The following is a 14,338-nucleotide window of genomic DNA, read 5'->3' on the forward strand; positions in this document are numbered from 1 at the left end:
CACCAAAAGGTGGCTGGCTTGCCCATAGATCACACTGATTAACAGCAGTCCTATACAGAATTAGCCCAACCTAAACAATGTGTTTTAATTGGCATAACTGTCGATTGTACTGTTATACTCCTACCCACAGCCTTTCCTAATGCACTTTGCAAAATGGTGGTGGTCTCCTCCAGGATTTGCCTATGAATGGTTGAGCTCGTGCCAATGCAGAATTCATGCTTTTCTATTTGCTAACACACTACTGTACAATCACAGCCTTGTCTAGAGTCTTCCATATCCTCGAATTCAATTTTTCCCCTGCTTCTTTATAGCATTATGGTGTATTTGTTCACCTCTGGTGATTCCCCTGGCTTTTCTCCAATCTTTCTTAAACCTCCTTTGCGCTGACGTTTTGAAAACAATCACAGTAAAGCCTAGATGGCTGGTGTGTGGTTGAGAAAAAAAATCAGATTTTCTGGCTTACATGGCAGCCGTTTTCCTTGACCCCTGTCCCCATGGCTTCCATTTCCACCACCACACACCGACACTGGGGGAATTTTTCCTTTTTTAAAAAAAAAATCAGCGCTACAATATTGTTATATTGATAAACAATAGATATAGTAGGTTGTCTTAACTGATAGCTTTCATTTTAAAATTTCTATCCAGTGGTGCCCGTGGGTGCCACAGTGCCCACCAACACCTTTCCTGGTCTCCCAACAAGTATTTTTAGAAAGTGAGTGGAGCCAGGTGGAGCTTTTGTCCAACAAGGCATCTAATTGGGAAAAAAAAATTTTAAGTTGCTTGGGCAGCAGTTGCCGCCACAGTACATGGATCTTCACTGCATGACTGCAGAAAATATGTATGTGTGCAAGAAAACATTTTTAAACAATATATTCATTTTAGAAGGCATCGAATTAAACAGAGCTTCTGCCAGCAATACTGAAAGGCTACTGCTAGAGCTAGGCATAACCTTGGTACTTGACATTTTTGACTGACTCTGGTTGCAGTGGCAGGCATCTTGTGGCAATACCATTCAATTTTGCTCTTTTGGACTTGCTAGTATTCCATCTAAAATAATTTTCTGTTTTTTAAAAAAAATATTTGTTTTTCTATTGCAATCCATGATATTGGATAAAGCTCAAGGAAAAGAATGATAAGGTCTGTCCCTTTATGATACTATGAACTTAATGAAAGGTTCTGACTGTGGCTTCAGTGGGAAGAGTTATGCCTATGGACAAATAGAATGGGGTGTCTCTTAGTATATCCCTCGCACTCCTCCTAACTGAAGGAAGGAGGCAGACATGTGCCTTTGTGAAAAGAAAGTGCTATAAAGTTACTGGGAGTGATGGAAGGAGAAGCTGAAAGACACTACTTTGAGTTGGCTGAAGCTCGTTGGAGGTGCAGGATCTTTCTTGGAGACATGATGAGGGATAGCTAATCTGTCCTGTTGGAGTACCTCACTGTCTCCATCTGTGTTCTACTTGTACATTTGTAAACAAAGACAATACTACACATAAACTAAAATTGGCACTTTCTCCTCAAAAAAGAATCAAATAAGGGGTATCCCTGGCATTTTATTACTCAGATTTGAGAGAGCATTTATATAATTTTTACAACAGTACTGCTTAATTTTATAAGATTACTGTTGGGGGTGGGAGGCTGGAATAATCTGGAAATTCACTGGAATGCATGAGATACATTTCCTTAGAAAAGCTTACCTTTAGAAGCCAGTTAGTTTAAGAAGAAAAAAAGTTAATGATAATTAATGACAGATGGACCTGTTACTAAATCTATCAAGCAAGTGAATTAAAAAAAACCTAGTTCTTTCTAATTTGTAAATTTGTTAAATGAAAATTAATGTGTGAAAATTGTGTCTCTCCCAGTACCTGAATTTGAAAGAGAGCTTCAAAACAGACCAGGATAAACTAGCTGTGTGGCATTGCGCTTTGCCTTATGGGATCCAGGTTTTATGACATTATATGAACAGCTTGCAGGTATCCCAAAGAGCATAATTAGATTTTAAACTGAACAGGATACATTTTGAGGGGCATTTCATGGTGATGCTTATTAGCAGTCAAGTTAGATTCTCTAGCTAAGACTTCGAGAATTCTCTTCCCTCACTTTTTTCCGAAGCACCAGAGAAAAGCAGACAAGATGCTGGATTCTTGCGGAAGAATTAAGAAAAATAGGAAAACAGGGTATACATTGCTAAATAAATAACAAAGTTTCATTTTGAAAAAAAGGATTTTATAAACAGAGCTTTTGTGTTTCAGGTATAGCCACGCCATATATTTGGAATTTAGAGGGTACCTTCTACCCCAGACGAGAGGGTCTGGAAGGATTGGCTACAGATTTTTATAGGCCCTAGGTCACAGCTCCCTTTTCCCCTTCAAATTGGTGCTATCTCCTACCACCATGGCTCTCATCTACCATTCTTCCCCCCAAACCAACAGTAACAACAACTGCAGGTATAGTGATTAAGAGTCTAGTATCTGAAAGACATTTTGAACCCCCACTCATGCCATGGGTGACCTTGGCAAGTCACATTCTCTCAGTCAAACCTACTTCACAGATTGTTGTGAGGATAAAATGGAGGAAAGGAGAATGACATAAGCTGCTTTTAGGTCCCATTGGGGAGAAAAGAAGGGCAAAAATAAATACATTAAATAAATAATAATAAAATTCATACTCCTTTTTGCCCATCCATATCACTAGGTCTCTTTTAAAGCTTGCAGGTATATTTGGAATACTGACAGAGGGTGGTTGGCATAACTAAAATGGCTGCCGTGGGAGGTGGAGCCAACCACAAAATGTCTGGGAGTGAGATTATGCATAACTCTGAAAATAACTATTCAGCATTTCAGACTGAAGCTCAGTTTCACAAGATGTTAAAATTAGCATTGTTAAAACATTTTCTTGCAAATATATAAAATAACTGTACATGGGCTAGCTTAGAACCCTCATTTGACTGTATCTGTCTTCATTTTTTCAGGCATCAAACACATTTCTGCAAACAGGAAAAAATGCATCTTCTAGCTTCTTCGTAGCTTTAGATGAGGCCTTCTCTCATGAGCCCAGACATTTTCATCCTGTGCTATTTCTTTTAACAATGACACTGGGTGCTGAAGGGCTGACCAGAGCTCATTGCATATGTAATGTGTGTAATAAGAGAGAGATTCTGGTCAGATTTTAACAGGAACATAAATGACTGTTGAATAGTTACCAAAATATGCATTACCAGTACTCAAAATATATTGCTTAAAATAAACATGACCAAAAGCACCATAATTAAAATCCACATAGTCTTTATCACACAGCCCATCAATAAGCAATGTTGGGTAAAATAAGAATAGTCTTAATTTGTATGTAAATCTAAGGAGGATTGCAAATAGACCTTTTTTGTAGATTGCTGCTCCCTTTTCTTCCTCCATTATAATCTGATGCCAACAGTGTGAGACTCCCCCACCCCACCCACTTTATACATAAAAACCACAAAGCCAGAAAAAGTTCTGTTTTTATGCTCAGAATGAAACAGGAGAAGAACTTTGCACACATGCACACACGATTACATGAATTAATCTAGTCTGTTCTCTTCTTGTTTGGGGAATTAGCTAGGAACAGACCTGCATTATGAGAAGCTGGGTAATGAGATTTGCACCTATGTATACAGAGCACACTCCCCTTAGAAATCTACACAAAACCCAAAAGTACAGAGAAGGTTTACAATTTTATTAAGGATTAAAAATAATTAAAATACACATGAAAGCTGCTCTCACACATGCATAGTTTCAAGGAGCCTAGGATGTAGAGAAAGATGATCGACAGAGGGGATGGAAGAAAGCATTAGGGAAGGGTGACATTTACTGATCAAGAAGAGGTCCAAGGAAGCTGGAACTAGTGCCATTACTGCTCACAGGGAAACAATGCTGCACACAATGGAACAAGATCCAAGGGTGAATTGCCTTTGTTTGGGAAGTCTAGTTATGGGAAAAGTTGACCCTCTGGCTATGATGGGAGATTATATTTTCCTGGAATAAAGCAAAGGTCCATTCCCAGGTACAGACAATGCTATGGAAAAAGGTTCAATTGGAGAGCCCAACTCTTGATGAAATTTGGGATGCACTGATGAAATTATGACCAGGGCCTTCCAAGTCTGGATGAGTTTCAAATGTCCAAACAAAGAAACTCCAGAAGGCGGAAGGTTCTCTGACAGTTGACTGGAGATTTGAGATTAAATTAGCATTTGGGAAAAAGGGTTCGGGTTATCTATCCATTCTGCTGATAGAACCAGGGTGTGGGCATTTGTAAGTTTTTTGTGAGGTTGGAGGGAGGTGTGCCTTCTCAAGATTGTGTTGTTGTTATCCAGTGCTGAATGGCTGAGCCTTCAGGGAAGGCACTGCTTGCTGCTGGGCATACTTGAGTTGGAAGGAGAGAAGCACGTGTAAGGCAAAACCTCTTGATATCAAAGCCCTTGAATTAAAACTGGCATCCACCCTACCTTTACACTGCTCCATACCAAGAAATGACTGGTAGGGCCTTAGGAATGCCCCCTCCCCCCAGTCAGGCTGTAGGCTTGTATGCCAACACTGGATAGAAGGCCCACTTCCCCATGCCTCAAGTCAGCCAGCCTGCTTGGGATGGAAAGTTGTGGGATGGCGGGGGGGGGGGGCTTGAAGGGGGCATCTGACTCACATTAAAAGCAACCAGCTTGCTTTCCTCCCCAGATGGCTGCAACAGAAACAAGACAATACCAGCAGGTTTGAGAAGGAATTTGCTTCCCACATGTTCTGGGCATCTTGGTCTTCACAGCTGCAGCAGCATCACTTGGGGGGCGGGCACTTGGATTGGGAAGAGGGGCTTTTGTCTGCTAGCAATTCAGGCTGTCAGCTCACTTTTGTCCCATACTACATCAGCAATGCAGGGGACAAGAGTCAGCAGGAAGGTTTGGGCATGGAGGAGGGAGGGTCCTTCTGCTCAGGTTGGCTGGCTCTTTCTGGTGCAGGGACCCAGCTTCTGGCCAAATAAGTAGGGAGAGAAGGGAAGCCCCAAGGATTGGGGCCACTGACATTCAGATGTGCCACAACTGCCGCCATTGCTGAAGCACTTTTTTCCCCTCTGCAGAGCCAATCAGAACTCTCCTATCCAATCTGAAGCTGGCCACAAGTCATTCCTGGTCCTGTTCACTTCCCAAAAATGCCAGGTGGACATCAGAAAAGGTGTCAGTGTTTGCAGGGTACCTGGTGTAAAAGAAGGGCAAGGAATTCCACTTTCCCATCTACCCTCACCCCCACCCCCACCCCCCATCAGGAAAAAGGAAATTGTCTCAGAAGCCAATTTGGTGAAACTGTTGTTAGTTTAACCTTTCTAGAAGCAGCATGTGGTACATGTTTTCAAATCACACTGAGCAGCGGGTATGCATCACTTGTATGCACATGTGTGCATCACTTGAAATCTCAACATTCAATGGATTATCAAATTCCACTGGAATGTGTGAATTGCTTTCAAGAAAAAGAACTGTATAGTAGGAGCTACTATGAAATTTCAGTTTGTGTTTGATCTGTGAATATATTATACATGCTAATTGTCAATCAGTGTGAAAGTTCAGAAATGACATGTATGAAAACACCTTCAGTCAATAAGGACAGCCATTTAACTGTCTAGTGAAAAGGTAGGAATTTTGAAACACCAACAACTGAATTGGGGGGGGGGGGGAGTCATCAAGTTAGACAGGATAGGATGCAGAATTCAAGCTCCTGACTAACCCCTTTACACCAGTGACACTAGAGGAAATTAAAAATGCCAAATGTTTAGATTGGAAAGAATAAGGCCGATTTTTCACAGTCAAATTGCCCTGTGGTAGATCCAGGAGCGTGCCTACTGCAGCACTTTTTGCCCTGCTGTTGACTCTGCACTGCTCCGCAGTTCTTCGTGGGATTCATGGCAGGCCAGCACTTTATGCCCCAAATGTTTCTTCATGAGCCCAGTGCTTCTCCATTTGCACCACAAGCTCTTCCGCAATGTCTTCCACGCATGCGCGGACAACCTCGATTTCCTGCATTCTGATTGGATGAATCTCCCCCCGTTCCCCCTGCTCACTTTCACTATTCTAGTTCTCAGGCAATTCTCAGCACCTGCCAATTGGTGGGGCAGGCCAGACCAGAGAGGTGGGAAAAATGGCCCCAGTTCTGCTACCAAGGAATTTTGCACGGCGGCAGAAGCCACCGGAGCAACAAAGGGGTCATTTCAAAAGAACCTCAATCTTTGCGGTTCTGGAAATTCGCAGAGTAAAGCCAATGCTGCAGGGTGGTGCCAGGGCAAAAACATGGCAGACATGCTGCAGCAACAGAAATGCAAAGCAGTTTCCCTGGAGAAAATGGATGCTTTATGGCGCCCCCAAAATATCCAGGAGTTTTCCAACTTGAGATAGCAACCCTATGCCCTTCCCCATCAGTTTCCAGGGAGGACCTGGGAATCTTTCTGCTCCAAATCCACTTTAAAATGCCCCCCCCCCCCGGTGTGCTTGCTGGAGAAAGACTGTTAAGTATTACAAACATGGGCACACCAAAGGTATCCATCTATTGTGAAATGTTATTTAACCTACAATAGTGCATCAGGAAGTGAACTGACCTGCCTGCTAATGGTAAACTTGCTAAGAGGTTGAATCCTGGCATTTGCTAGTAGGGGAAGCCAGGAAAGCTGATATACTGCAAAAAAAAAAAAACACTGCAAAAAGGAGTTTCAAAGTTTCAAGCATACGTGGGATGAAGATTCAGCTCCCCTCTTCCAACTCCATCCGAACTGTATTTTAAACTGTTCCACTCATCATCCAGTTTATACACAATCAGCAAAATTCCCATTTGACCCTATTCATAAATCCCCTTGTCTCCTGAACTTGTCGTTTCATTCTTCCACATAAGAGGAGGCCTGCATATTTATGAGGCAATATTTATGGCTGACTGGTAAACAATGAGAGTGCCTCTAGGCAACATCTCATTTTTGCTCTCTGGTGTCTCTACCTGATTAATGCCAGTCCTACAGCCAGGCAGCAACTGCCATGAAAATGCCTCTGTAGACCACGTGTAACAGATTCTTTCCCCCTATGTAATAATTTAACATTTGAGAGAAGGAGAGGAAGGACAAAGGAGGGAGAAGAAAGATCTCTGCAAAAACCAATCTGGCTGTCGCAGAGCTAATCAGTCAGTCAGTCTCCTGTGCTCTCCCCCCCCTCCCCCCGCCTTGTAACCCAACATGTGCCCAAGTAAATACCAGGCCTCCATCAATCAGAAAAGAAGGCTATTTAACAATCCAGCTTTAACCTAACTGACAGCTTCTCCAGGCCACAAAAGAAACGGAGGGTGGAGGAAAGTGAGCAACTATCCATCAAGCCCAATCTGTTGATGAAGAAAACAACAACAACAACAACAACACATGCTAACAGATGCTCCTCAGCAGCTATTGGATTCAAGTTGGGGATGGAACGCCAACAGGCAAACTGCCATCTTTATTGCTGGTGATAGCTGAGGATTGTGGGAGCAACATTCAGAGCATGAAGGCAGCCAGTGGCAAGTGCAGATCTGCTGAGCACAGTCAGAGAAGACTGTTGCAGGCCAAAATGCTCATATGTTGATTGTGCTTCTAGTTTAATTGTGCAGCTGGCAGGTTGTTAAAATACAAACCATTTAATGTCCTCCTTTAAGGAACAATTCTGGTGCCATAATTTTTTCTAGTTGCCTCTGCCACAGTGAAATAGCTGCAAGTCCCTTCCCCATACCCATAGCATCATTGTGCAGAAAGGGAAAGTATAGTACAGAGAAATTTGGATGAAATCCAAAAATCCCTCGCTCCAGAGAAGTCACAAGGAATTATTCCAGTGTTCCGACAAAAAGGCTTGCAGATATGAAGCACTTAATCCAAACTAGTTTCTATATATTGTGAAAGTGCACAGTCCCATTTCATTAGTTCAGAGAAAACCACTTTTTCATAAAGCAGCCCTGTGCTATTACCTAAATAAGTGGGAAACCAATGTTATAAACAATAAAGTGACAGGTTGTTATGAGTTTTCCAGGCTGTGTGGCCGTGGTCTGGTGGATCTTGTTCCTAACGTTTCGCCTGCATCTGTGGCAGGCATCTTCAGAGGTGTATCACAGAGAGAAGTCTGTAGCAGAATCTGGCCGTGAAAGCCTTCGAGAATACAATAAAGTGACAGTTCTCTTGGTTTCTGTCAAAATGGCTCATAAGTCTACATGCACAGGTTTCTGCAAATGGGCATGTTCCAAAAAGTAGCATTCCGAATCACAATTCCCTATGCTCATGGACTCTGTTTGCAAGCAGCCAATTGCAGATTGGTGAGGATGGAGCCACTGCAGTCCTGTCCACTACTCCTCTACCCAGACTGACCTCAGTGTGTGTAATGTCACATATAGATTCCCTCTAAAAAGTGTTCTCCACTCCATCAAATATTAGATTTTGAAAAAGTGTAGTTTCCCCTTCAAAAGCATAACAATCTATGCTTCTTGTTGTACTCGTCACCACACCATCAGTGCTTAATTTTTAGAATAAAATGCACCAAGTCTTTAGTTGCTGGAAACCATATGCTCAGTCCACACACAATGCTAAACAATGGCTTCATATCATATGACCAAGATCTAGCAAATCATGTGCTTTCTTCTTATGCCACATGAGCTAATTCTCTCTCTCTCGTGTCATGCCAGAACTTGTCATGAAATCCAGCACATAATTTTTGGTGGCTCAAATGTAATGGAATTAACAGTTTGCCATGAAACAGGAAAGGAATAGAGAGGAGTGGGAAGAGCACACTCCTTAAACAAACTATGGCTAGCTATCATGGCTTGTGCAAACCACAGACTCACACCCAGAAGCCCACATTTCTTATCCCAAAAATGTAGAAACGTTGTGCTTTTCCATATAAAAACTGACAAGCCCAGGTGCTGGTTAGTCACAATCTACGCCCAAGCCTAAAATTATGGCTACAAGTGACTGTTTGAGTAGTCCAGCTGAATTGTACCCCCACTTACTCTGCCCAGAGACAGCAGCAAGTTAAAAGCCCTGGAATTAGCCTCCAAACGGCAAAAATGTAGGAGACTCCACAGGAAAGTGCAGACTCAGAGATTTGTAAGGACAAAAGATAAGGACAGTACGCGAATGAATTAATAGTGCCTGCCATTGGGGTTAAGGAGAAATGAGAGAGGCTTTTAGATATTCTTTGCAGAAAGAAAGGAACAGCAAACTGCTAATAGGTTGTGAGGAAAATGAATTGGGTTATTTAAAAGTGATCAAGATATCAAATCTCCTATTTCCCAAATCTTTCTCAAATCTTATCCAACAAGTTTGGATAAAGAACTGATATGGCACATGTAGTGTATGTAGCACTAACAAACAGAATGTTATATGCTTTGGTTTTGGTTTTGGTTTTCTTGAAAGCATAATAGCAGTTTCTGCTGCTTTCATTTTAAAGAGGGACCGTAATGCTCCTGATTGCACAAGAAAACTCAGGAACTGCAAAGCTAAAAATGAAATATCAGATACACCAAAGCAATACTTTGCAAGTATAACTATTTATAATGATATAACTTGTCCTTTCTGATATCCAGAGGATGCCAAAATATTGAATTATACTTCCTTTCTGGTGCATTGGTCAAACTGATTCTGTCCTAGTTACAAAGTTGGGAAGCTCAAATCAGGCAGGCCCTGATTTGTGACAGAGAACTAATAACATTCTGTGTTCCTAGTCCACAGATGGAAAGAGAGAGAGAGAGAGAGAGAGAAAGAAAGAAAGAAAGAAAGAAAGAAAGAAAGAAAGAAAGAAAGAAAGAAAGAAAGAAAGAAAGAAAGAAAGAAAGAAAGAAAGAAAGAAAGAAAGAAAGAAAGGTTACAGGGGGACATGATAGCCATGTTTAAATATTTGAAGGGATGTCATGTCGAAGAGGGAGCAAGCTTGTTTTCTGCTGCCTCAAAGAAAGAAGTAATGGATTCAAGGTGAAGGAAAAGAGATTCCACCTAAACATTAGGAAGAACTTCCTGACAGTCAGGGCTGTTCAACAGTGGAATTCACTGCCTTGAAGAGTTGTGGAATCTCCTTCTTTGGAGGTTTTTAAACAGACCGGATGAACAGTCAGGAGTGCTTTGATTGTGTGTTCCTGCATTGCAGGAGGTTGGACCTGATGACCCTTGTGGTCTCTTCCAACTCTATGATTCTACAAAGAACCTTGAATACACCAAGGACAAATGAACATTTCAATGTACATGGACAAATGCACCCAACAGGACTTTAACAGAATTAACTCTTATCTTAAAGGCCCAATGAGTTCTGTGACTATGGCCCTTTCCGCACAGCCAGCTTGTGTGGATGCATCGGCATAGTTCATGCTGATGCACCCTCATGGGACCGTTCGCATGGATGGTCCCGCTGGGCGCACCGCCTGCGGGGCAGCCTTCACACAGGCTGCGCCGCTCCCAAACTTTGCTTACCTCCTGTCTCCTTCCGTTGAGTTGTGGAGGCCAGGGGACTTGCCCCTCCCCCAGCCAGAGCGATGACCCTGGAGTCGGAGGCCAGTAGGCGTGTCTCCTGGCCTCCACAATACGACGGAAGGAGACCGGAGGTAAGCAACGTTTGGGAGGGCCGGGGGAGAAATGCCAGCTTCCACCTGGTGCCATTTGCATGGCACCGAATGGAAGCTGACGTTTGCTAAAAACGTCGCTCCCTGAGTGCAGCTGCCCCTGCAACTTACTCTGTCCATCAGCCTGCATGGCTGGCTTGTGCTAGCTTGCACCTGCCTCCGCCAGACATGCAATGGGAGGGGGGTTTAAACCCGAGAACCCCCCCTTACCTACATCCCTGACCCTTTTGCTGATTTCAAAACTGTTTTCCTAGCTATCCACCTTTAGTGGCATAGAGAAAAAAAATACTGTGACTAAGAAGAAACTAAACTGCTAGGTGAAAAACAAAGATGCAAAGAATTTGCAGCCTTTGGCAAACAACTTACCCTTGACACGCTCAGCCTTTGTTGCCAAATTACAGAATGAAAGGCAAAGAAAAAACCGCTTTTGAGGAATTCCCGCAGAGACTATGTTACAGCATCTCACAAGATCACGCTTGAAAATGTAATTCTTGTTGACATGGAAATCAGTATATCTGGACAAAGCTGCAAACTTAATTGGAAGGCACACTACAAACAATAATGTTGTCAATTAGACACAGAGCTAATTCAGTACACAAGACTGAAATTAGAAAGCAACTCTTCTTTCACAGTAGAAAGGATTCTCTGCTTTTCTTTTATATGGATTTTTTCATAGCCTCATTCTCCGTGTACAAAGTGGCGTTGTAGTGTTTTCTGAATACTCCAGAATGATACAAATTTAACAAGTTCTAGATAAGTCTGTGCAGTGCAGTGACACCATATTGGGTGAGCATCACTGTGCATGAATGGTATGGTCCTACTGAAATCTACAGCTCATAAGAAACAGTGTTCTTACTTAGAATGTATACATTTCACTGCGGCTTTCATGGGTGGTCTTTCTGGTACAATGATAAGCAACCAAAATTAGCTTTAATGCTATAAGGGACTTCTTATCAGGAACGCCAGCTAAGGGCCATATGCAGTTGAGACTCCCAACAAAATAAAGCAGAACAGAGAAATAAGTAAAATCATCCATGGCTAGGGCAATTCCCTTGTGAACATGGTTCTGTGTGTTTCTCCAATGGCAAGCTTTAAACTGTAATCCTAAAGACAATTTCCTGGGAATAAATCCATTAGCAGGAGATTTAATTCTGAGCAGACCTATTTAGGAGTGCCTTCTTATTTTCCATACTTGAAGCAACTGCACTGCAGTGGGTAGAGGAGGCTATCTTGATTACAGTTCTGAAATTATCATGGCTGGGTTTTTTTAAAAAAAACACACATCCAACAAGAATTAGACAAACCATACAAACACAGAAACACAGCAACCTCTTGCACATGAATATATTATTGTACAAATGATAGTAGACTAATTGTTATTGTGCTAGTGTAACTGCATGGCCCACAACCACCAACTTTTGTACAGTGGAAATGGGGAGATTTTCAAGCCATGAGTGAATGACAGAGGGGTGGGAGGCAGCTGCAGAAGCTGACCCAGACGAAGAGAGATGCATCCACGTGCTCTTGAATGGGTGGGTCACATGACTGTAAACTAAGTGATGCTTTCCTGCATGGAGCCTAAAAGGATTGGATGAAATTAAAAAATAAATGAATTATCTGATTTAGGTCCAAAAGAATTAACTGAATTATGCTACCTGCTGCCTCCTGTCTTTTTACAGTAAAGAGAGACACTTAGCCTGTGCTTAACAGACAATTTGAACTCACCTGCTGAGCAATCAATACTGTAAGAAAATATAAAAAAAGATTTAAACAACATGGGGTAGAAGTCAAAGATGAATTGTGTGATCCTAAGATGGCCTACTCACAAGTAAATCCCTGGAGCTTACTCTGAAGAAAGCATTTTTGGACTGCTAACCTATCTCAAACATATTTTGAGATAATATGTTTATTGAGGAATAAATGTGAACTTGTTGTTCATTTGATGCACAAAATCCAGATGCCTTTTTAGAAACAGCAGTTTATCCCATTCCACTTGTTTTGTGCCCAAATGGCCAGAACATATTATTACTGGGAATGGTACCTGGAGCCTGGCTGCATGAATATCAGTTGACTGCCTGTACAATAAGTCACATTATTAGAACTGCTCCCAACTGCAAACCTCATCCTCTTCTATGTGTCTTTTTAAAAGCTCCATAAAAGACTGTTCCCTCCCCACCCTCAACCACCATCACTGTTTTGTTTTAAGTGTAAATGTTAACTTCTCCCAGAGTTATGGCTCTTTGCTTCTATGTTTTCTTTGAAGGCTATATATTCATTACCTACAACCGTGTAGTTAACTTCTTTAGTTGTTTGACAGCAACAAAAAGCAAATTACCCCAATACGCAGCAGCTTCCTTAACATTCAATGTATACAAACAGCTATTGTACCCATTGCTAGACTGACAGCGCCACCTAAGTGGAGTAACACCCTTCTTACTCCACTGAAATTTGCAGGCTAGGAAGGTTGCTACTCTGCTTAAGATGGCCTTCTGTAGTGTTGTTTCAGTCTGAGCCTACTGAAATCAACAGACTGTGCATATTAGTGAGCATGATGCATATCAATGGCCTAGGAGAAGGGATTCCAAATGCTGTTGTAACCCCCATGCCCAGAATGGGTTGACCCAGTAAGGGGGTGGAGACTCAGAGCAGCAGAAAGGCTGAAAGAGCTCTTTGCAGAAGACAAGGGTACCAGACTCGGACCTTGATTTCTATAAGCCCTTAACACCTTTTTAAGGTAATTGCAATACTGTTGGGAACTACTGGGAAGGTAGTAGTTGTTTTTGCTATGTTGTAAATGTTGGAGTTTATTATTTCAGGGTTTTCTTTTGTGGTTGTAATGGGTGAGAGTTCTCCTGGAGACCTTCATCATGTTGCAACCTGTTCATCAAGCCCTTGGAGTCTTCAGGAGCCAGCCAACTTGCAAAGAAGAATTTGGACTTAGCAATATCAGTAGACTGTAAATAGAAGGACTTGAAATGCAACCTGAACAGGACCTTGAATTGTAACGTTAAATGTTGATGTTTTAAAAGTGTTAATTGTAAAGAAAAGTAAACCATTTTGTTGTTTAAAAATTGTTGTTGCAACTCATTCCAAGTACTGCCCCACAGAACCCACAAGCTGAGGTTACATACCCATCTGGCTGCATCAGAGGGAAAGATGAGCCTGTCTGGAATCAACCACCCTACCTGAACCGCCTCCTGCAGTAGCTTGAGTTTGTTTTTTTCATTCTTCTTGAGTTATATTTTAGGTCATTATTTTAAATTATTGAAAATGGCACAGAGATGATACTGAATAAATACTGAACCATAAACTATCGAGGAGGAGGAGCAGCCTGTCTTTAAGTAACTGTTGGTTTCCTTGAGTCTTTCACACTGCCTGAATTTGTTGGGTAACCAGTTCTTTGCAGTTCCACGTGGAGGCCGGCCTTTTCCACATCAGCGACACCCGGTCACTAACTTATTCACGTCTTTCCATTGTTTTTAGTCGCATCTTCGCACGCATGGCTCGCTCCCCTCTCCCCCGCCCGCCCGCCCGCCCAAGCCCCTCGGGGTGCAGCAACAATCCAATGAGAAAATAAACCCCCAACTGTTTCATTTAATATCAACCACAATAATTCGAAGGGTGCGATTCTGTGCACGTTTATAGGGAATTACTCAGAACGGTCTTCCTTGCTAAGGGCTTGAACTGCACCAGGCTCCACCAGCGGCTTCTCCCGTTGGCAC

The 14,338-nt window shown here is 42.3% G+C and overlaps 1 protein-coding gene across 8 annotated transcripts in view; it reads right to left on the reverse strand.

Annotated features, from left to right (window-relative positions):
- SYT2 (synaptotagmin 2) overlaps window positions 1–14,338 on the reverse strand; it is a 183,025-nt gene that overhangs the window by 33,341 nt on the left and 135,346 nt on the right. The window contains exon 1 of one of the 8 annotated variants that reach the window (XM_048496573.1): window positions 5,981–5,985. The exons of the other annotated variants lie outside the window; for them this stretch is intronic. The gene's annotated coding sequence lies outside the window, so the exon portion shown is untranslated. Of the gene's footprint in view, window positions 1–5,980; window positions 5,986–14,338 lie in introns of those variants that run through there. 8 annotated transcript variants of the gene reach the window in all.

Source organism: Sphaerodactylus townsendi, linkage group LG05 (genome assembly GCF_021028975.2).
Source record: "Sphaerodactylus townsendi isolate TG3544 linkage group LG05, MPM_Stown_v2.3, whole genome shotgun sequence".
Lineage (NCBI taxonomy): Eukaryota > Metazoa > Chordata > Lepidosauria > Squamata > Sphaerodactylidae > Sphaerodactylus > Sphaerodactylus townsendi.